At 42.2% G+C, this 22,211-nt stretch overlaps 1 long non-coding RNA gene across 1 annotated transcript; it reads right to left on the reverse strand.

Annotated features, from left to right (window-relative positions):
* Positions 1 to 932: 932 nt before the first annotated feature.
* Positions 933 to 19,049, reverse strand: LOC139355930 (uncharacterized). The gene is made up of 3 exons (XR_011607248.1): positions 18,929 to 19,049; positions 11,804 to 13,036; positions 933 to 2,369 (listed from the first exon to the last, which is right to left on the reverse strand). It is a non-coding gene; the product is annotated as an uncharacterized lncRNA (long non-coding RNA).
* Between the last annotated feature and the right edge of the window lie 3,162 nt (positions 19,050 to 22,211).

A 22,211-nucleotide genomic window follows, 5' to 3' on the forward strand; every position in this document is an offset into this window, starting at 1 on the left:
TTCAAGACCAGCCTGGCCAACATAGTGAAACCCCATCTCTACTAAATTAAAAATTATGAAAAAAGTTTTTTTTTAATTCTAAAGAAATAGAAAGGCACCCAAAGTTCTACACACAAGGATATATGGGGGGAAACCGAAAACACTCTGGATTTCCAAATGATTAAATAACTGTTGGCATGGATATATGATGGAATTCATGTAGCTATTAAAAACTGTTTTCCAAGAAAATTTAATAACTTTTAAAAATACTTATGCTGTAATATTTGTGGAAAAGATCAAACTACAGTACTTCATATAAACATGACTGCACTTTGATAAATAAATCTATATGTAATTATATATATGTGTGTAAATATGTATTCATAGGAAAAAGCCTGAAAATGTATGCTTTAGATTATGAGTAGTTGTTACTTCTGCTTACTGAAATTACAGCAATTTTCTTTTCTTTCTTTTTTATTTTTCAAATTTCCTATAATACATATGATCTTTATCAGAATAACTTATATATCCAAAGAAATTCATGCAAAAATATACGTATTGTAATAGTTAACGTTATATTTCTATACCTCAATTTATGATTGAGAGCAAGTATGTTCACAAGGAAATCCCCCTCTTTCCTGGAATATCACTCTGTGCTTCCTTCTTGGCCATAACACAATCCTTATCCAACATGTGCAGTTTCTCCAAGTTAATTGCATGAGACTCATAAAATTGGGGATTTTTAAATACATTTCAACAATGTCAGGAATCTGGTTGCTTAGTATTTCAGTACAAAACATTTCCAGAACTCTCACTTCTAGCTGAAAAAAAAAAAAAAAACACTGAAGCAGATGAAGTTCTGCAAATGCTGTTGTTGCTTAACTTTAATCCTGTTAAAGAGACTCTTTTGCCCCACCCCCCCTTTTATAAACACCCTACTTCTCTACCCCTCATCCCCTGTGTAGAGCTGATCATTGGACAATAGGCAAACGTGTGTAGCGGTCAAGCTTAACAGCAGGTAAAGAGACCAAGAGCATCACAGGGAATTCAGCCTGAGAGAAAAGAGCCTGGGCTAGTGACCCGTATTATACTCTAGTTTGCCTTTACCTGGCATTTGCATGGAAGATGGTGCTTGATGTCTTGTCCAAGTGATACAAATATGCTACCAGAAGACCCCACATGTGAGAATTTGAGGTATCATCAAAGACTAGGTAAGGAGGTACATCGGGTGCAATGGTACCTCTCACATTGATCATCTGAGTTAGGTGAAGTTTCGTAATCAAGTGATAGAAAAAGCCACATTGTAATTACAGTGAAATCTCTACCCTCCCTCACTCTGTGGCCATGGGCAAGTTGCGTAGCCACCATGACTGTCAATTCCACCAACTATAAAAGGAAGGAGTTGAATTACATCAGGCTCTCTTTTTTTTTTTAGATGGAGTCTCACTCTGTCGTCCAGGCTGGAGTGCAATGGTGTGATCTTGGCTCAATGCAACCTCCGCCTCCCGGGTTCAAGCAATTCTCCTGCCTCAGCCTCCCGCGTAGCTGGGACTACAGGCACTCACCACCATGCCCGGCTAATTTTTGTATTTTTAGCACAGATGCTGTTTCACCATGCTGGCCAGGCTGGTCTCAAACTCCTGACCTCAAGTGCCTTGGTCTCCCAAAGTGCTGGGATTACAGATGCACATCGGATTCTTAATTTGCAGTCTGACGATGGGCATCAGAAGGTCCATGAACAGGTAAAATTATCAGAAAATAATATGCATTTTTCTAGGAAAAAGATTCATAGCTTATATCAGATTCTCAATTCATGAACCCAAGAGAGACTATGACCCACTGAATTACAGAACCTTCAAATTCTATTCGAGATCAACATTCCAGGATTCTCCACTGATGCATATTTTGGGTAGAACTTTTACTTGATTAGAAAACTTTATTTTATTGTATCTCAGCTTTCTGGATAACAAAACCTTTTTAAATAAAATAAATAAATAAGTAGAAAGCTTTATTTTATACCATGTTTAGGTTTACTCAGACTTCAAATAGATGAGGCCAGACTCCAGGGTGAAGTGAAAATTGTATTTCCTCTCTCATCTATAAGGAATTTTGCTACAAAAAGGGTTTGAAAATGTATGGGTACACAAGAGCTACAAAATACAGAAAATGTATTAAAAGAGTTAAACATCTGTTGTATTTCATGTCAGTGAAGGATATTTTGCAATTGTGGGAAATTAGACACAGTTTGCTGCTTTTGTTCATCCAATTAAAATATTCTAAATTTAATGTGCGTTAAGGATAGTGATACACAGTGTTACCAGTTCTTGCAGACTTTCAAGGAAGTACAGTAAGAGCCAGAAAGAGAGAGACTTCAGGCCAAGCTTGCCTCGCTGAAAGAAGATGAAGGAAAATAGAGTAAGAATACAGTTATATACCAGAAGCCTTTCTGATCACAGCCAGCTATCTAATCTTGCTCAAAGTTAATCTAAAAAGCATCTATAAGGGCCAGTCGCGGTGGCCAATGCCTGTAATCCCAGCACTTTGAGAGGCCAAGGTGTGTAGATCACCTGAGTTCAAGAGTTCAAGCCCAGACTGGGCAACATGGCGAAATCCCATCTGTACAAAAAATACAAAAGTTGGCCGGGCGCGGTGGCTCAAGCCTGTAATCCCAGCACTTTGGGAGGCCGAGACGGGCGGATCACGAGGTCAGGAGATCGAGACCATCCTGGCTAACACGGTGAAACCCCGTCTCTACTAAAAAATACAAAAAACTAGCCGGGCGAGGTGGGCGGGCGCCTGTAGTCCCAGCTACTCGGGAGGCTGAGGCAGGAGAATGGTCTAAACCCGGGAGGCGGAGCTTGCAGTGAGCTGAGATCCGGCCACTGCACCCCAGCCTGGGCGACAGAGCAAGACTCTGTCTCAAAAAAAAAAAAAAAAAAAATACAAAAGTTATATGATCCTGATGCCGACCTTGGCATAGTATTTTTGAAACAGAGTCTCACTCTGTTGCCCAGGCTGGAGTGCAGTGGCTCCATCAAAGCTCACTGTATCCTCAACCACCCCAGGCTCACATGATTTTCCTACTTCAGCCTCCTGGGTAGCTGGGACTACACATGCACACCACCATGCCTGGCTAAATTTTGTATTTTTTTGTAGAGATGGGGTTTTACCGTGTTGACCAGGCTGGTCTCGAACAATCCACCTGCCTCAGCCTCCCAAATTATTGGAATTACAATTGTGAGCCACCACACCTGGCCAGCATAGTATTTTTTTTTTCTTTTTTGAGACAGAGTCTTGCACTGTCATGCAGGCTGGAGTGCAGTGGCGTGATCTCAGCTCACTGCAACCTCCGCCTCCCAGGTTCAAGCAATTCTCCTGCTTCAGCCTCCCTAGTAGTTGGGACTACAGGTGTGTGCCACCATGCCTGGCTAATTTTTTTGTATTTTTAGTAGAGACGGGGTTTCACGATGTTGACCATGCTGGTCTCGAACTCCTGACCTCATGATCTGCCTACCTCAGCCTCCCAAAGTGCTGGGATTACAAACATGAGCCACCACGTCTGGCCTCAGCATAGTATTTTTACAGAGTAGGTTGTGCTACAGAGAAGACCCTGTCTCAAGAAAAGAATAGGTTAGGAAGATGTGGGGGAATGTTACAGAACTGTAATTCCAAGATCCCTAACCCCACCAGTATGTAAATAGTATAGCTATAATGAATTCAGAATCTCCGGATTTTCATTCCCTGCTTGACATTCATCATGTAACGTATCTATTCACATCGGTCTCTCTGACATTTACCTATTCTTTCAAGAGACCACACTAAAAGCAACTAAATGATGATACAGACGTTTAACATCTTGTGACTTTAGAAGCCAGCTAGAGATGTGCTGGGAAATTCTGTATGGAAGGAGCACTCTGGGAGCGTCTTTGCCAGGGGCCACTGAAGCATGGTGCTAGATAACAACCGTTTCTTGACCAGCCTCGCTGAGCATGCAGAGCTGATCTCCCAGGTTCTGGGTGATCTGCGATGACGTCAGTGTGCAACAGAGACACCACATCCACAGAACGAAACAACAGACCGGCCCTGCAACTGTGGACCACAGTCCATTTTTATTTTAAAGTGGTTAACCTTGGATTGTTAGAGCTCTTATAAAAGTCTTACAAAAGGTGAAATTTGGTCTTTTAATCTTTACATTGCTCATCTCTTTAGCTTTTTGAAAAATATTGCTACCATGTATTTTTATGTAGTTTTGGCCCCCCCAAATTTAGTCAATTTGCAAATTAAGATGAAAATAAAACAAGTAAAAAGAATAAGACATTGCAAGGCCACGGTTCGTGGATCACTTGAGGTCAGGAGCTTGAGACCCGCCTGTCCAACGTGGTGTAACCCTGTCTCGACTAAAAATACAAAAATTAGCCAGGTGTGGGGGCGCGAGCCTATAATCACAGATACTGGGGAGGCTGAGGCATGAGAATCATTTGAACTTGGGAGGCGGAGGTTGCAGTGAGCCGAGATAGCACCACTACACTCCAGCGTGGGTGGCAGAGTGAGACTCAGTCTCAAAAAAAAAAAAAAAAAAAAAAAAAACAATGAGACGATTGGATAAAAACAAAATCCAGTATATTCATGCAATGGGATATTATTCAGCCATAAAACGGAGGGAAATTCTGATATATGCTATAATGTGGGGGGATCTTGAAGATGTGATGCTAAGTGAAACAAGCCAGTCACAAAAGATCAAATATTGTCAAATATTGTATGAGTTCACTAATGCGAGATACCTAGAGGAGTCAAATTCAGAGCCAGAAAGCAGAATGTTGACTGTCGCACTGCTGAGGGAGTTAGGTGGGTGGGGGAATGGGGAGTTACTGTTTAATGCGTGCAGAGTTTCAGTTTGGGAACATGAAGACTCTGGTGATGGATGGTGGTGATGATTGCATGACAATATGAATGAAATTAATGTCACTGAACTTTACACTTAACAATGGTTAAAATGGTAACTCTTATGTTGTGTATATTTTATCACAATTTTTAAAATCCATTGAATTGTAAAACAAACAAACAAACAAAAGGCTTGGCATGGTGGTGTACGCCTGTAATCCCTGCAGTTTGGGAAGCCGAGGCAGGGAGACAGCTTGAGGTCAGGAGTTCGACACCAGCCTGCCCGACATGGTGAAACTCCATCTCTACTAAAAATACAAAAATTAGCTGGGTGTGGTAGCACGTGCCTGTAGTCCCATCGACTAGGGAGGGTGAAGCACGAGAATTGTTCGAACCAGGAGTCAGAGGTTGCAGTGAGTTGAGATCTCGCCACTGCACTCCTGGGCAATAGAGTGAGACTCTGACTCACAAGAAAATAAAAGGAACATAAATAAATAAATTGTGAGATAGTGAAGGAAATTTGAATACTAACTAGATGTGCAATGATATAGAGGAATTATTATTAATTTTGATCTCTTTTAAAGACTCTCTTTTAGAGCTACTTAGTGAAATCTTTACGGATGAAATAATGCCGTCATTTGCTTGAGAAAAATCTGGTGAGGGCTAACAAAGAGAGTAGAGATGAAACAGTGTCGACCATGAGTCAGTTAAATTTAAAAAGAGAGGGGAAAAAAAGCACACCTATAAACACATATTGCTGCTAACCTTACATAAATAAAACCAGAAGCTATGATTTTTAACCAAAATGTGTTACCTATTGGAATCTAAACTTTAGTTTGCTTGCCCAAACTAAGAGTGAATGTGTGTATGTATTCTCTAAACTGTATACTTCTTGAGAACCAAGTTTGTTGTTTTATCTTAAAAAAAAGTCCAGAAAATAAAGGGCACTAATAAATATTTGATGAAGAAACAATGGACTCTATCTATTTTTGGAATTCCTATGCTGCCCTGTACACCATCATTGTTTACTTGGAAAAGAAGTCTGCCTATATTACTCTCACTCTTAGGACACACAGGTTGATATTCACTTAACGCAAGCCCCCCACTCACGCCATCCCAGCTGCCAAGCCTTGGTATTGTACCTTATAGGCCCCACACATTCTATTTATGACCCCCTTTGTTTGGAAAGCTCTCTTTAAGATGTTTGCAAGAACCTCCTCTCCCTGCTTTTTCTTGTAACCTTCCCTAGAGTCCTGCTCTAGCCACCCCAGTATGGATTGCATCTGTGTCCCCACCCAAATCTCATGTTCAATTGTAACTGACCACGTGCAAGGTGGGGCTTGGTGGGAGGTGATTAGACCATGGAGGTGGATTTCCCCCTTGGTGCTCTTCTTGTGATAGTGAGTGAGTTCTCGTGAGATCTGGCTGTTTAAAGATTGTATAGCACCTCGCTCTCTTGTTCCCACTATGGCCATGTAAGAGGTAGGTGCCTGCTTCCTCTTCCCCTTCCACCATGATTGTTTCCTGAGGTCTCCCCAGAAGCTGAGCAGATGCCAGAATCACATTTCCTGTACAACCTGGGGAATGAGTCAACTAAACTTCTTTTCTTTGTAAATTACCCCAGTCTCAAGTATTTCTTTATAGCAATGCGAGAACCAGCTAATACGGAAAATTGGTACCAGGGATCAATAGGATCCCTACTCTTACTTTGTCTACCTCTCTATTTCTTTACCCATCTTCTATCTCCTCTCTCCATGCACTTACCACTGCCTGGTATGTTTGTTTGTTGTCTTCTTCCCCTATAAGACTATAACCTCATGAGGAAGGAAATTTGACTGTTTTATTCACCACTGACTTTTAACCTAGGCCGTGGCATATGGTAGGTCACAAATGAATATTTGTTGCGTCAATGAATAAAGTGTTAAAAAGGCACTAACATTAAAGAGATTCTAACTTCTAGCTAGAACAATGAACTTCACTCATATCTTTAGCAACCTCCTCCTTGGGAACTTTCATGGAATTTAATTACTTGTACTTTTCATCTTCAAAGTGCATGTAAATGATTAATTATTTTACTCCATGACACAGACGCTAATGCTGCATTTTATAGTTGGGAAAACTAAAGCATAGACGAACTAAATCCCTAAAGATCAATGAGTGAGTCAATGTCAGAGCCAGATGAATAGGAGAATTTGGGATATTTAATTCTGAGCAACTGATTCCCCAAAGTCATTTAGCTATATTTTGTGCTTGTTACAACTCATTTAAAAGCATTTACAATTCCCCAATTTAAAAGCCTTTCAAGTGAGGAATTGGTTTGTTGTGACAGCAGGTGATTCAGTTGCTGTAAACCCTCATTCAGGAACTCATTCCTCAATCTGGATACAGTAATTCACAAAGCAAGCTAATGCTCTCCTACTAATCTCTCTGCCTCCAGTCCTTTGTTTTGCCAGGCATCCTTTGGAAAGACAAGAATGTCTTTCTAAATCCCAAATCAGGCCAGGCAGGGTGACTCATGCCTATAATTCTAGCACTCTGGGAGGCCGAAGTGGTTGGGTCAATCCAGGCCAGAAGTTTGGGACCAGCCTGGGCAACATGGTGAAACCTCATCTCTACTAATAATACAAAAAAAAAAAAAAAACACAGCTGGGTGTGGCGGCATGCACCTGTGATCCCAGCTACTCAGGAGGCTGAGGCGGGAGGATTGTTTGGCCCGGGAGGCAGAAATTATAGTGAATCAAGATAGGACCACTATACTCCAGGTTGGGTGACAGAGCAAGACCCTGTCTCAAAAAAAAAATAAAAATAAAAATAAAAAATTCCCAATCTGACTGTGCTACACTCTAAACACATGTGTGTAAAAGTTGTCTGCCTGTGCTACACTCTAAACACGTGTGTAAAAGTTGACTGTGCTACACTCTAAACACATGTGTGTAAAAGTTGTCTGACTGTGCTACACTCTAAACACGTGTGTAAAAGTTGTCTGTGCTACACTCTAAACACATGTGTGTAAAAGTTGTCTGACTGTGCTACACTCTAAACACATGTGTGTAAGTTGTCTGCCTGTGCTACACTCTAAACACGTGTGTAAAAGTTGTCTGCCTGTGCTACACTCTAAACACATGTGTGTAAAAGTTGTCTGACTGTGCTACACTCTAAACACATGTGTGTAAAAGTTGTCTGACTGTGCTACACTCTAAACACATGTGTGTAAAAGTTGTCTGCCTGTGCTACACTCTAAACACATGTGTGTAAAAGTTGTCTGACTGTGCTACACTCTAAACACATGTGTGTAAAAGTTGTCTGACTGTGCTACACTCTAAACACGTGTGTAAAAGTTGTCTGACTGTGCTACACTCTAAACACGTGTGTAAAAGTTGTCTGACTGTGCTACACTCTAAACACATGTGTGTAAAAGTTGTGTAACTGTGCTACACTCTAAACACATGTGTAAAAGTTGTCTGCCTGTGCTACACTCTAAACACATGTGTGTAAAAGTTGTCTGTGCTACACTCTAAACACGTGTGTAAAAGTTGTCTGACTGTGCTACACTCTAAACACGTGTGTAAAAGTTGTCTGACTGTGCTACACTCTAAACACGTGTGTAAAAGTTGTCTGTGCTACACTCTAAACACATGTGTGTAAAAGTTGTCTGCCTGTGCTACACTCTAAACACATGTGTGTAAAAGTTGTCTGACTGTGCTACACTCTAAACACGTGTGTAAAAGTTGTCTGACTGTGCTACACTCTAAACACGTGTGTAAAAGTTGTCTGTGCTACACTCTAAACACATGTGTGTAAAAGTTGCATAAAGGGTTAACAGAAGCAGAGTTCTTCCTTTAGAAGGTAAAATGTGTCAAGAAAATTGACTCCGTAGAAATGAAATGAATAAATGCTGAGTGAGAGCTCAGTAAATATCTAGGACTATGAATAACTACATCCAAGGCATTATTATGTCTGTCTGTATAAAATATGTTGAATTTGCTTGTAAAATTCAGGTACTCTAATAGATTCGTTTTTCTGCTACCGGAAATACTAAGGAATGATAATAGGTCAAAATTTGCATTTGCTTCCTATCATGTAGAAACTTTAGCAAAATAAATAGCATCACAAAATTAACATTTTATTGAATTCATTTGAAAGAGCTATAGTCACCTCACTAATCTCACTGAATTAAATTATCTTGTTACTTATTTATACAAGGAAAAAAGAGCAAGTAAACTTAAGTGAATAAAATGTGAATTTTTAAAAATAGTAAGTTGCAGCTGGGTGCGGTGGCTCATGCCTGTAATCCCAGCACTTTGGGAGGCCGAGGCGGAGGGATTACCAGAGGTCAGGAGTTCAAGACCAGATTGTCCAACATGGTGAAACCCTGTCTCTACTGAAAATACAAAAATTAGCTGGGCGTAGTGGCACACACCTGTAATCCCAGCTACTTAGGAGATTGAGGCAGGAGAATTGCTTGACCCTGGGAGATGGAGGTTACAGGGAGCCCAGATCATGCCACTGCACTCCACCCTGGCCGACAGAGCGAGACTCTGTCTCAAAAAAAAAAAAAGTAAGTAACTGTTTTAGCAGAAATATATGGTCTGTAAATAATTTAGCAGTTAGTAGTTTCATTAATGTTCATTCCTCATTTTGTTTTAAAATGGATGTGCCACCCTGCATCTATTGCAAATGTGGGGGAAACCCTTTGTGTCGTGTCTGCAAGAGAGATTCTCAAAGTCTAATTTAATTTTTAATTATTCAAATGTTCCTAGAAAGTATGACCCCAGAATTCTGTATGCAATCTCATTTTTCATTAGGAATTCCCTTTTAAAATGCAGACATCTCAAAAAAAAAAAAAAAAAAAAGGTGGGGGGTGGGAACTGGGCACCATGGCTGATACCTGTAATCCCAACACTCTGGACGGCCTAGGTGGGCCGATCACTGGAGGTCAGGAGTTCGAGACCAGCCTGGTCAACCTGGCAAAACCCTGTCTGTACTAAAAACACAAAAATTAGCTGGGTGTGGTGATGCTTTCCTGTAATCCCAGCTACTCAGGAGGCAGAGGCAGGAGAATAGCTTGAACCCAGGAGGTGGAGTCTGCAGTGAGCCAAGATCATGCCACTACACTCCAGCCTGGGTGACGGGGTGAGACTCTGTATAAAAAAATAGTAATAGTAATAATAATCATAATCATAATACGAGGACAGTGGTTCTCAACTATGGCTGCACTTTGGAATCACCTGGAAACTTTATAAATAGTGATTCCTGGATTCCACCCGCTAAGATGTGAGTTTATTTGATCTGAGGAGTGGCCTGGGCATTGTAATTTTTTAAAGCAGCATCCGAAATGCAACCAAGATGGAGACCCTTGAAGAAGAGGCTCAGTCCATGGAAGTCCCTACACAAGACCTGAGAATGGAATCTAAGAAGGACCCAAAGCCAGAGAACCCTGAATATAATGGTTTCTAGATTTCTCTTAATTCTAGGTGTTGTAAACAATTTTCAAGAACGCCATTAGTAATATCTTACTGTATTCTTCACTGCTGGGGCTATTTCTCAAAAGGATCTAGTTTTCAGAATCTAGGATTTAAGTTAAATTGGGCTAAGATGAAAAGGATGTCAAAATAATGAAAACTTTTATATTAGGCTGGGCACAGTGGCTCATGCCTATGATCCCAGCAGTTTGGGAGGCTGAGACATGAGGATCACTTGAGCCCAGGAGTTTGAGGCCAGCCTGGACAACATAGCAAGATGCCGTAGTTCAACCTTTGCATCTTGCTGGGTGCTTCCAGAACCCTGATCGCCTGAATCCCTTCCTTGACTGGCAGTGGATGTTGGGTCCTTGTCACTTGATTACTTAAGCTCCTTTAAAGTGTTGCTTTCCCCATCCTTGCTCCAGGCTGTTGGGCTTACATTCAGTATAAGTTCTCAGAAGCAAGGAGGCTGGTGTCATCATTCAGCACCCCTATTCAAACACTCCCTCAGTAATTCCTCCTGTTTCGTCTGGCTCATTGGGTGTTGCCCATAAAAACAGTTTGGCTTTTGTAATCACAATTAGAGCAGGCAGCATGACTAATCAGTCAGTTCACTGCATCTCTTGTTATCTCCTGTGAAGTGAGTCAGTTTCAACTTTGGCTTTGTGCTCATGTGTCACTCCCTGCTCTCTGATGTTCAAGTCTATGTTGGTTCCAGACTCTGTTTTATTTAACCTGTTTGTTTTCTTTCTAAAAACATATTCTGTATTCCCTTCCAAGCATGGAGCTAACTTCACAGGAATTTGGGAAAATTCTGATAATTCCAGCCCATACAGAGTGCCCAGGACAAGAAAGACGCTGTTCTCTGAGGAATTGTATCAAGAACACAAGTTGTTTAAGTCAGCATGCACGTGTTGAAAGTTTACAATGTGCCAGGTACTTTCATATATTATTCTATTAAAAATAAGCAGTATATGGCCAGGTGCAGTGGCTCACACCTGTAATCCCAGCACTTTGGGAGGCCGAGGTGGGCGAATCACAGGAGATCTGGAGTTCGAGACCAGCCTGGCCAACATGGCGAAACCCCATCTCTACTAAAAATACAAAAATTGACTGGGCGTGATGGCAGGCACCTGTAGTTCCAGCTACTCAGGAGGCTGAGGCAGGAGAATCGCTTGAACCCGGGAGGTGGAGGCTGCGGTGAGCTGAGATCATGCCACTGCACTCCAGCCTGGGCAACAGAGCCAAGACTTCGTCTAAAAAAAAAAAAAAGCACTATATGCAGTATATGTTACTGCAGTTTTAGGTTTACAGAAAAATTGGGAAGACAGTACAGAGTTTCCATATATGCCACACTCAAGTTCCCCATTATTAACCTCCTACATTAGTACATTTGTTACAATTAATGCAATGCTATATGAATATTGATATGTTATGATTAACTAACATCTACACTTCATTTTTATTGCCTTATTTTTTACCTGTTGTCCTTTTTCTGTTCTGGAATCCATCCCAGACACAACATGACATTCTTGTCATCCATATCCTTAGGTTCTTCTTGGCTGTGACAGATTCTCAGAATTACTTTCTTTTTCGTAAGCTGGACAGTTGTGAGGAATATTGGACAGGTATTTTGTAGCATGTCCCTCATTGACATTTGTCTAATGTGTTTCCCATTAGACTGGAGTTAAGTGTTGGTGGGAGCAAGACCACAGAGGCCGAATGCCATTTTCATCACATCCTGCCAAGGGTACAGACTATCAACATGGCTTATAACTGCTGCTGTTATAGGCCGGGCGCGGTGGCTCACGCCTGTAATCCCAGCGCTTTGGGAGGCCGAGGCGGGCGGATCACAAGGTCAGGAGATCGAGACCACGGTGAAACCCCGTCTCTACTAAAATACAAAAAATTAGCCGGGCGCGGTTGTGGGCGCCTGTAGTCCCAGCTACTCGGGAGGCTGAGGCAGGAGAATGGCGTGAACCCGGGAGGCGGAGCTTGCAGTGAGCCGAGATCGCGCCACTGCACTCCAGCCTGGGCGACAGAGCGAGACTCCGTCTCAAAAAAAAAAAAAAAAAAAAAAAAAAAATAACTGCTGCTGTTACCTTGATCACCTGGCTGAGATAGCGTTAGTCAGGTTTCTCCGCTGTAAAAGTGACCTCCTCCCCCACCAACCCTTCTGTTCTGTGCTCTTTGGAAGGAAGTTGCTATGTATGGCCCACACTTAAGGAGGTGGGACTTACAGCCCTTCTCTTTAAGACAGAGGATTTACATAAATTATTGGAAGATCTTATTTAGTCATTTATTTATATATCAACGTGGACTCAAGGATTTTTTTTAATGCTTTGAGTTATAATTTAATTCCCTTCCCTTTCCTTCCTTCCTTGCTCTCCCTCTCTCTCTCTCTCTCTCTCTCTTTCTTTCTCTTGTTTTCTTGCTTTATTTTCCAGCTTTGGCCATGCTGTAAGCTCTTTCAGTTGACTTCCCTGTACCTATGACATACTCCTTTGTGCATGTGTGTGTGTGTGTGTGTTTGAGCACTTCCTTAATTTCTGGCTCTATAGGATATTTCAGACATCTTGTATATTTTCTCCTCCACTCGTAGAATCAGCCATTTCTCCAAGAAGCCCTGGTTCCTTTTATTGCAAAATGGTACTAAATAGCAAGATCTAGGTGGTAGATATTGTTGTTGCTGTGGGGAAGTCTTTGCTTCTCAGCTGAAAGAGAAAGGAAATATATGTGCATATACTAACCCATGTATTTACATATATCCATAAACATTTCTGTGTGTGACCATTTATAACTATATCAAGCTAAATATGCATTCATAGGGATGTCCTAACTCTATTCCATTACCTCATTACCTCATGGATCATTCTAGCCTCTTTCCCTTCTACCAACAGTGAGAAGTCTGACTCTGACCATCAATCATCATTTACTTAAGACCTCCTGGCCTCAAGTGATCTGCCCAACTCAGCCTCCCAAAGTGCTGGGATTACAGGCGTGAACCACTATGCCTGACCTGAATTTTAGCTCAGTTTCTATGAAAGGGTTGGTTTTGTCTTCTTGGTACTTTTGACACAAAGCTTATTTCCTTCCTTTGCCACTTCCTTTGCTGCTTTATCACCTCCATCTTTTTTCAGCCTCCACAGCTGCCAGCCATCACTAACATAAGTAAGGGGAGAAGCCTTAGCAACTTCATTAGACTTTATGAGGTGGGAGGGCACAGCTGGGTAGCCAGGTGGTGAGGGAGGGAGGGAGGGAGGGAGGGATGGATGGATGGTGGATAGATGGACAAAAATATATCAGTAAATAGGTGCTGACTCATCCAAGATATTAATACAGCAAGGGGAAAGAAACATGGATGATGGGACAGGATTTACAGGTGACCATTAGTCAACTGTAATTTATATCAGTTGGGATATAGATTACACACCTCTGACTAGTCTGTGCCTTTTCATTGAGCTATGAACAAATCAATCATCAGCATGATATTGTCATCCAGTAACAGTTGGCAATTTAAAAACAAACCCATGTCCACTTTCCAAATCTGACCTGATGTCTGCACAATAGTGGATGCGTGTCATTATAGATTTGTCAAAACTCATAGATTGGGCTGAGTGCAGTGGCTTACATCCGTAAACCCAGCACTTTGGAAGGCCGAGGCAGGCAGATTGCTTGAGTCCAGGAGTTCAAGACCAGCCTGGGTAATATGGTGAAATTCCATCTCTACTACTAATAAAAAACAAAACAAAAACCCATACGTTGTGCAATATCAAGAGTAAATTGTAGTCATAATGACATCTCAATGTAAGTTCATTGATTGTGATAAATGTAGTATTGTTGTGGTGTTGGATGTTGATAGCAGGGAAGGCTATGGCATGTGTGGGGAAAAGGGGTACATGGGAACTCTCTGCACTTTCCACTCAATTTTGCTATGAACCTAAAACTGCCCTAAAAAATAACTTTCATTAACATCTAGGCTGGGTGCGATGGCTCACACCTGTAATCCCAGTACTTTGGGAGGCCAAGATGGGCAGATCACCTGAGGTCATGAGTTCAAGACCAGCCAGGCCAACACGGTAAAACCCCATCTCTACAAAAAATACAAAAATTAGCCAGGCGTGGTGGCACACGCCTCTAATCCCAGCTACTCGAGAGGCTGAGGCAGGAGAATTGCTTGAACCCAGGAGGTGGAGGTTGCAGTGAGCCGTGATCACGTCACCGCACTTCAGCCTGGACAACAGAATGAGACTTGATCGCAAAATAATAATAATAATAATAATAATAATAAAGCTAAAGATTTCCCTAAAATATGAGCTGATCAAGAGTTTAAGATTCTTGAAAGAAGAAAATGGCATGGTGAAAGGAAAGGGGATTTTGCAAACTCATTTATCTGAATTTGGATCCTAGCTCTGCCACTTAATAGCTATGTGACCGTGGGCAAATTAATTGCTGTTATTTATATTAAATTGATATTAAAATGTTAAAGTATTAAATATAACTTAGTAAAATCATACATAAATGACATTCTCTATTAATATTTAAAATGATATATGACAAAACTCATACAATGTGAGAGCACCAAGAGTAAACCTGAATGAACGCACATTTACAAATCATTCATGAGGTCAAAAGATCCCAGGATGGAATGTGGACTGCAGTAAAACGATCTAACTGTATTACAAAAGTATGAAACCACCTCACTGAAGAGGTGGAGGGAAGAGATGTTAACCTAAGTAACTCTGGAAATGAGCGGAGTCTGACAGACTAAAGCAAAAGAAATGGTCCATAAACACTGCTGTAGTCAGAAGTGGAATATGAGACTTCCACCAAGTATCTGTAAAGGAGGGGTACCTTTCTCCTCATCTCTCTCCTTTCCTACTGGGTAGAAGGAGAACTCATATGACTTGGCTCTGTGTGCCCACCCAAATCTCATCTTGAATTGTAATCCCCACGTGTCAAGGTAGGGACCTGGTGGCAGGTGATTGGATCATGGTGGTGGTTTCCCCCATGCTGTTCTCATGATAGTGAGTTCTAACAAGATCTGATGGTTTTATAAGTGTTCGGCAGTTACTCCCTCACTCTCTCTCTTTCCTGCCACCTTGTGGAGAAGGTATTTGCTTCTCCTTCACCTTCTGCTATGATTGTAAGTTTCTTGAGGCCTCCCCAGCCATGCAGAACAGTGAGCTAATTAAACTTCTTTCCTTTATAAATTACCCAGTCTCAGGTATTTCTTCTTCTTTTTATTTTTCTTTCTTTTTTTTTCTTTTGATTGCTCTGTTCCCTAGGCTGGAGTGCAATGGCAAAATCTCGGCTCACTACAACCTCCACCTCCTGGGTTCAAGCAATTCTCCTGCCTCAGCCTCCTGAGTGGCTGGGATTACAGGCATGCGCCACCACGCCCCACTAATTTTTGTATTTTTAGTAGAGGAGGGGTTTTGCCGTGTTGGCCAGGCTGGTCTCGAACTCCTGACCTCAGGTGATCTGCCCGCCTCAGCCTCCCACAGTGCTGGGATTACAGACGTGAGCCACCGTGCCCAGCCAGGTGTTTCTTTATAGCAGTCAGAAAACTGACTAATACAAGGACAGGTGCCTGACATGGAAGGAGCATCCATCTTGGACTACATGGAGTGAAACGCAAGGGCTGAAGACGATGGAACAAGAAGATGGAAGACGCCTATCTTCTTCTCATGATGGTGGTGCCATTATGCCAGCTGAATCTATGTGGAATAAAAAGTAAACTTCTCCCTTGTTTAACCCACTCTGATTTGCGGTTTTCTGTCACTCACAGATCAATCTAATCCTAACTGATATAAATTTTAGTTACGTCTTTTTCTCCCTGCCTTTTATCTCTCTAACAACTCCTGCATCCCTTAAAAAATGAGGCTACATAACTGTTCATGATATAACTCTCCTTGTGGGATATCCTAAGGTATTCTTAAGCACCTAATTCTAGTCAATAAAGCAGGGCATGAAGCCGACTCTCCCTCGCAAAAAGATTATGCCCTTACATGGAATAATAATTGATAATAAGTAGCATAATTTTTATAAACTCATCATCTTTACAAAAGAGAATTTTTTAATGAGCTTTCAAGCAACAGTATAAATTTAGCTTTTGTTTCCTTTATATAAAAATTACACACTTACTGAATTTTGGGAGAAATGCCAAGAAGTATGACCTATTAAAATGTAAAGGAACACAAATTGCTTTGGTTTAGAAGTTGGCAAGTACGGGGTTTGAATTAGTCCGTTTTCACGCTGCTGACAAAGACATACCCGAGACTGGGAGGAAAAAGAGGTTTAATTGGACTTACAGTTCCCCATGGCTGGGGAGGCCTCAGAATCGTGGCAGAAGGCGAAAGGCACTTATTAAGTGACAGCAATTAGAGAAAATAATGAGAAAGAGTAGAAACCCCGGAAAAACCCATCAGATCTCATGAGACTTATTCACTATCACAAGAATAGCACAGGAAAGACTAGCCCCCATGATTCAATTACCTCCCCCTAGGTCCCTCCCACAACATATGGAAATTCTGGGAGATACAATTCAAGTTGAGATTTGGGTAGGGGACAGCCAACCCATATCATTCTGCTCCTGGCCCCTCCAAAACTCATGTCCTCAAATTTAAATACCAATCATGTGTTCCCAACAGTCCCCCAAAGTCTGAATTCATTTCAGCATTAACCCAAAAGTACACAGTCCAAAGTCTCATCCAGACAAGGCAAGTCCCTTCCGCCTATGAGCCTGTAAAATCAAAAGCAAGCTAGTTACTTCCTAGATACAATTGGTATATAGGTACTGGGTAAAATACATCCATTCCAAATGGGAGAAATTGGCTAAAACAAAGGGGTTATAGAGTCCATGCAAGTCTGAAATCCAGCAGGGCAGTCAAATCTTAGGGCTCCAAAAGGATCTCCTTTGACTCCAGGTCTCACATCCAGGTCACACTGATGCAAGAGGTGGGTTCCCATGGTCTTGGGCAGCTCCACTCCTTTGGCTTTGCAGGGTACAGTCTCCCTCCCGGCTGTTTCCACGGGCTGGCATTGAGTGTCTGCAGCTTTTCCAGACACACGGTGCAAGCTGTCAGTGGACCTACCATTTGGGGTCTGAAGGACAGTGGCCCTCTTCTCACAGCTCCACTAGACAGTACCCCAATAGACTCTGTGTGGGGGCTCCCACCCCACATTTCCCTTCGGCGCTGCCCTAGCAGAGGTTCTCCATGAGGGCCCTGCCCTGCAGCAAACTTCTGCCTGGGCATCCAGATGTTTCCATACATCCTCTGAAATCTAGGTGGAGGTTCCCAAACCTCAATCCTTGACTTCTGTGCACCCACAAGCTCAACACCATGTAGAAGCTGCCAAGGCTTGGGGCTTCCACCCTCTGAAGCCACAGCCTGAGTTCTATGTTGGCCCCTTTCTGTCACTGCTGGAGCAGCTGGGACACAGGGCACCAAGTCCTTAGGCTACACACAGCACGAGGGCCCTTAGCCTACCCCACAAAATCACTTTTTCCTTCTGGGCCTCCGGGCCTGTGATGGGAGGGGCTGCCGAGAAAGTCTCTGACATGGCCTGGAGACATTTTCCCCATGGTCTTGGGGATTAACACCAGGCTCCTTGCTACTTATGCAAATTTCTGCTGCTGGTTTGAATTTCTCCCCAGAAAATGGGGTTTTCCTTTCTATTGCACTGTCAGGCTGCAAACTTTCCAAACTTCTATGCTGTGTTTCCTTTTTAAAACCGAATGCTTTTAACGGCACCCACGTCACCTCTTGAATGCTTTGCTTCTTGGAACTTTTCTCTGCCAGATACCCTAAATCATCACTCTGAAGCTCAAAGTTCCACAAATCTCTAGGGCAGGGGCAAAATGCTGCCAGTCTCTTTGTTAAAACATAACACAAATCACCTTTACTCCAGTTCCCAACAAGTTCCTTATCTCCATCTGAGACCACCTCAGCCTGGACCTTATTGTTTATATCACTGTCAGCATTTTCGTCAAAGCCATTCTACAAATCTCTCGGAAGTTCCCAACTTTCCCACATCTTCCTGTCTTCTTCTGAGCCCTCCAAACTGTTCCATTCTCTGCCTGTTACCCAGTTCCAAAGTTGCTTCCACATTTTTGGGTATATTTTCAGCAACACCCCACTCTACTGGTACCAATTTACTGTATTAACCTGTTTTCACGTTGCTGACAAAAACATACCAGAGACTGGGAAGAAAGAGAGGTTTAATCGAACTTACAGTTAGTTCCACATGGCTGGGGAGGCCTCAGAATCACAGCGGGAGGCAAATGGCACTTCTTACATGGCAGCAGCAAGAGTGAATGAGGAAGAAGCGAAAGTGGAAACCCCTGATAAACCCATCAAATCCGGTGAGACTTACTATCACAGAATAGCATGGGAAAGACCGTCCGCCATGATGCAATTACCTCTCCCTGGGTCCCTCCCACATCCTGGGGAATTCTGGGAGATACAATTCAAGTTAAGATTTGAGTGGGAGCACAGCCAAACCATATCAGGGTCTAAAACAATGAAAATATTGACAAAATAGTTACTTATGAATGGCATGTTGTTTATCATTTAAGCATTTTAACACATAGGCACTAATACCTCTCCATCTCTGTCTCTTCCCTGCCACCCTTCCTCGTTGATGTTATACTGGATTTAGGAATTAAGATTTCTGTTAATAGAAAGAGAAAAGGAAGATGGCAGTTAGTAGTTGCTCGGTGTCCATTTCCAAATGGTTACCTAGCAACAGTTCCAGGCGGTAGCTGCTAGGAGTAGCTCCAGCTGCTCATGGTTAAGCCGGCTTGAGCTACATAGTTGCTCTGCTAAATATCTTATTTGTGTGATTTTCAAATAAGAATCACCTTTTGGGGTTATATGGGCTGATGCTTCAGCTGGCCATCTGTTTTGTCTTGTCCCATACCTTGACAAGATGAATGTGCTTGTTGTGTTTATAAAAGAAAAAAAAACAAACAAACAAAAACCCGGCCGCATGCGGTGGCTCACACCTGTAATCCCAGCACTTCGAGAGGCCGAGGCGGGCTGACCACCTGAGATCAGGAGTTCGAGACCAGCCTGGCCAATATGATGAAACCCCGTCTCTACTAAAAATACGAAAAAATTAGCCAGGGGTGGTCACGGGCGCCTATAATCCCAGCTACTTGGGAGGCTGAGGCAGGAGAATTGCTTAAACCTGGGAGGCAGAGGTTGCAGTGAGCCAAGACCACCCCATTGCACTCCAGCCTGAGCAACAAGAGTGAAATGCCGCCTCAATAAAATAAAATAAAATAAAATAAGTTGTGAAAAAAAAAATCAGACAGTATTTGGAGCCAAAACAAAATGTCTCTCAAAGCTCCTAGGTGTCAAGTGATAGCAACTATGTAAATTCCTAAATAAATTTTAAAAATATTAATAAATAAAATATATCCCAGCTACTTGGGAGTCTGAGGCAGGAGGATTACTTGAGCCCAGGAGTTCAAGAACAACCTGGGCAACATAGTGAGAACGTGTCACAATTTTTTCAAGTCCACTTTTAAGTAAGAGTATTAATCGTTTACTTAGGCCCACAGAATGCATTTGAAGAGTTCAAGTCAGTGTTAAATAATTTTCACAAAAGTTAAATATCATTCTAAGGTCACTCTACCCCTTGCCTCTTAAGTTTTAATCTCTTTATGTTCAATTTCAGGAAACTAAGACAAGTATCCATAAAAGGAGAAACATGGGCCAGGCGCGGTGGCTCACACCTGTAATCCCAGCACTTTGGGAGGCTGAGGCGGGCGGATCACAAGGTCAGGAGATCAAGACCATCCTGGCTAACCTGGTGAAACCCCGTCTCTACTAAAAATACAAAAATAATAGCTGGGTGTGGTGGCGGGCACCTGTAGTCCCAGCTACTTGGGAGGCTGAGGCAGGAGAATGGCATGAACCCAGGAGGCAGAGCTTGCAGTGAGCCGAGATCTCCCCACTGCACTCCAGCCTGGACAACAGAGTGAGAGTCCGTCTCAAAAAAAAAAAAAAAAGAAGAAGAAGAAACACAGGATGTTTTATAGTGCTTGTGGTGCTTGATTTTTATATCTTGTCATTAAGCTGTGCCTTATTTCCTTTGTGTTAAACCTCTATTCTTGTTTATACCTGTTTTCTATCTGTATTTCTAAAACATAATGAATATTTCATCTATGTAGTTTCTTTGTAAAGTCTTTTGAGCTCTAACCTCTCAAAGGGCAGTCACTCAATATGGTTTAAACACACATCACACATGCTGAGGCCGGGCCTGAGCATGGGTGGCTCATGCCTGTAATCCCAGCATGTTGGGAGGCTGAGGTGGGCAGATCACTTGAAGTCAGGAGTTCGAAACCAGCCTGTTCAACACGGTGAGATCCCATCTCTAATTAACATACAAAAATTAGCCGGGCATGGTGGCACACACATGTAATTTCAGCTACTCAGGAAGCTGAGGCAGGAGAATCACTTGAACCCGGGAGGAAGAGGTTGCAGTGAGCTGAGATCGTGCCACTGCACTCCAGCCTGGGCAACAGAGCGAGACTTTAAAAAAATTTTTTAAATAATAATAAATAAATAAATACATGTCACATATGCTGAATGTGTAGAAATGGGATGTCTACTAAAAATCATATTCACAAGGACTCAAACAGATATCCGTACACCAAAGTTTATAGCAGCATTATGCGTGATAGCCAAAAGGTGGAATCAACCTTATCTGTTCGTGGATGGCAAAACGTGACGTATGCACACTATGGAATATTATTCGGCCCTTAAAAGGAATAAAATTTTGACACATGCTACAATATAGATGAACCTTGAAGACATTATGCTAAGTGAAATAAGTCAGACGCGAAAGAACAAATACTGTATACTTTCACTGACGTGAGATAACCAGGGGAGTCAAATTCATAGAGACAGAAAGTAGCATGGTGCGATGGGGCTAAACTGTTTAATGCGTACAGATTTTCAGTCTGGGAAGACGCATTTAGCTCCCACTTATAAGTGAGAATATGTGGTATTTGGTTTTCTGTTCCTGCAAAATTTTGGACATGGCTGGTGGTGATTGTTGCAAAACGATATGAATGTACTTAATGGCAGTCAACTATACACCTAAAAATGGTTACAACGGACAATTTTATGCTATGTATGTTTTACATAGCTTAAAAAAAAATCAAATATGCTTATTTGGTCCAGACAAATTTTAACAATGCTCTGATTTTCCCTCATGTTCCAGTATTTTGCCACATAGCTAGTGGGAGATCATTACAATACTAAAAGAGAAATCTGCTATGGAGGTTGTGTAATGTGCACCCATGTACTGAAAAATGAACCACAGTGTCTAAAAAGCAAAATCCTGGCCAGGCACAGTGACTCACGCCTGTAATCCCAGTGCTTTGGGAGGCCGAGGTGAGCGGATCACCTGAGGTCAGGAGTTCGAGACCAGCCTGGGCAACATGGTGAAACCCTATCTCTACTAAAAATACAAAAATTAGCTTGGCATGTTGGTGGGTGCCTGTAATCCCAGCTACTCAGGAGGCTGAGGCAGGAGAATCGCTTGAACCCAGGAGGCGGAGTTTGCAGTGAGCCGAGATCATGCCATTGCACTCTAGCCTGGGCGATAAGAAGGAAACTTGGTCTCAAAAACGAAAGAAGACTGACTTCATTTTAAAAGTATGATTTTTATCTTTATATATTTTTTCTTTCATTTTTTTCTTGCTGTTTTTTTCTTTTCTTTTTTATTTATTTATTTTTTGGGGGACAGGGTATTGCTCTGTCACCCATGCTGGAGTGCAGTGGTGAGATTATGATCACTCCAGCCTTGAGCCCTTGGGCTCAAGCAATTCTCCTGCCTCAGCCTCCCGAGTAGCTGGGACCACAGGCACAC

This window comes from Macaca nemestrina, chromosome 8, assembly GCF_043159975.1.
Source record: "Macaca nemestrina isolate mMacNem1 chromosome 8, mMacNem.hap1, whole genome shotgun sequence".
Lineage (NCBI taxonomy): Eukaryota > Metazoa > Chordata > Mammalia > Primates > Cercopithecidae > Macaca > Macaca nemestrina.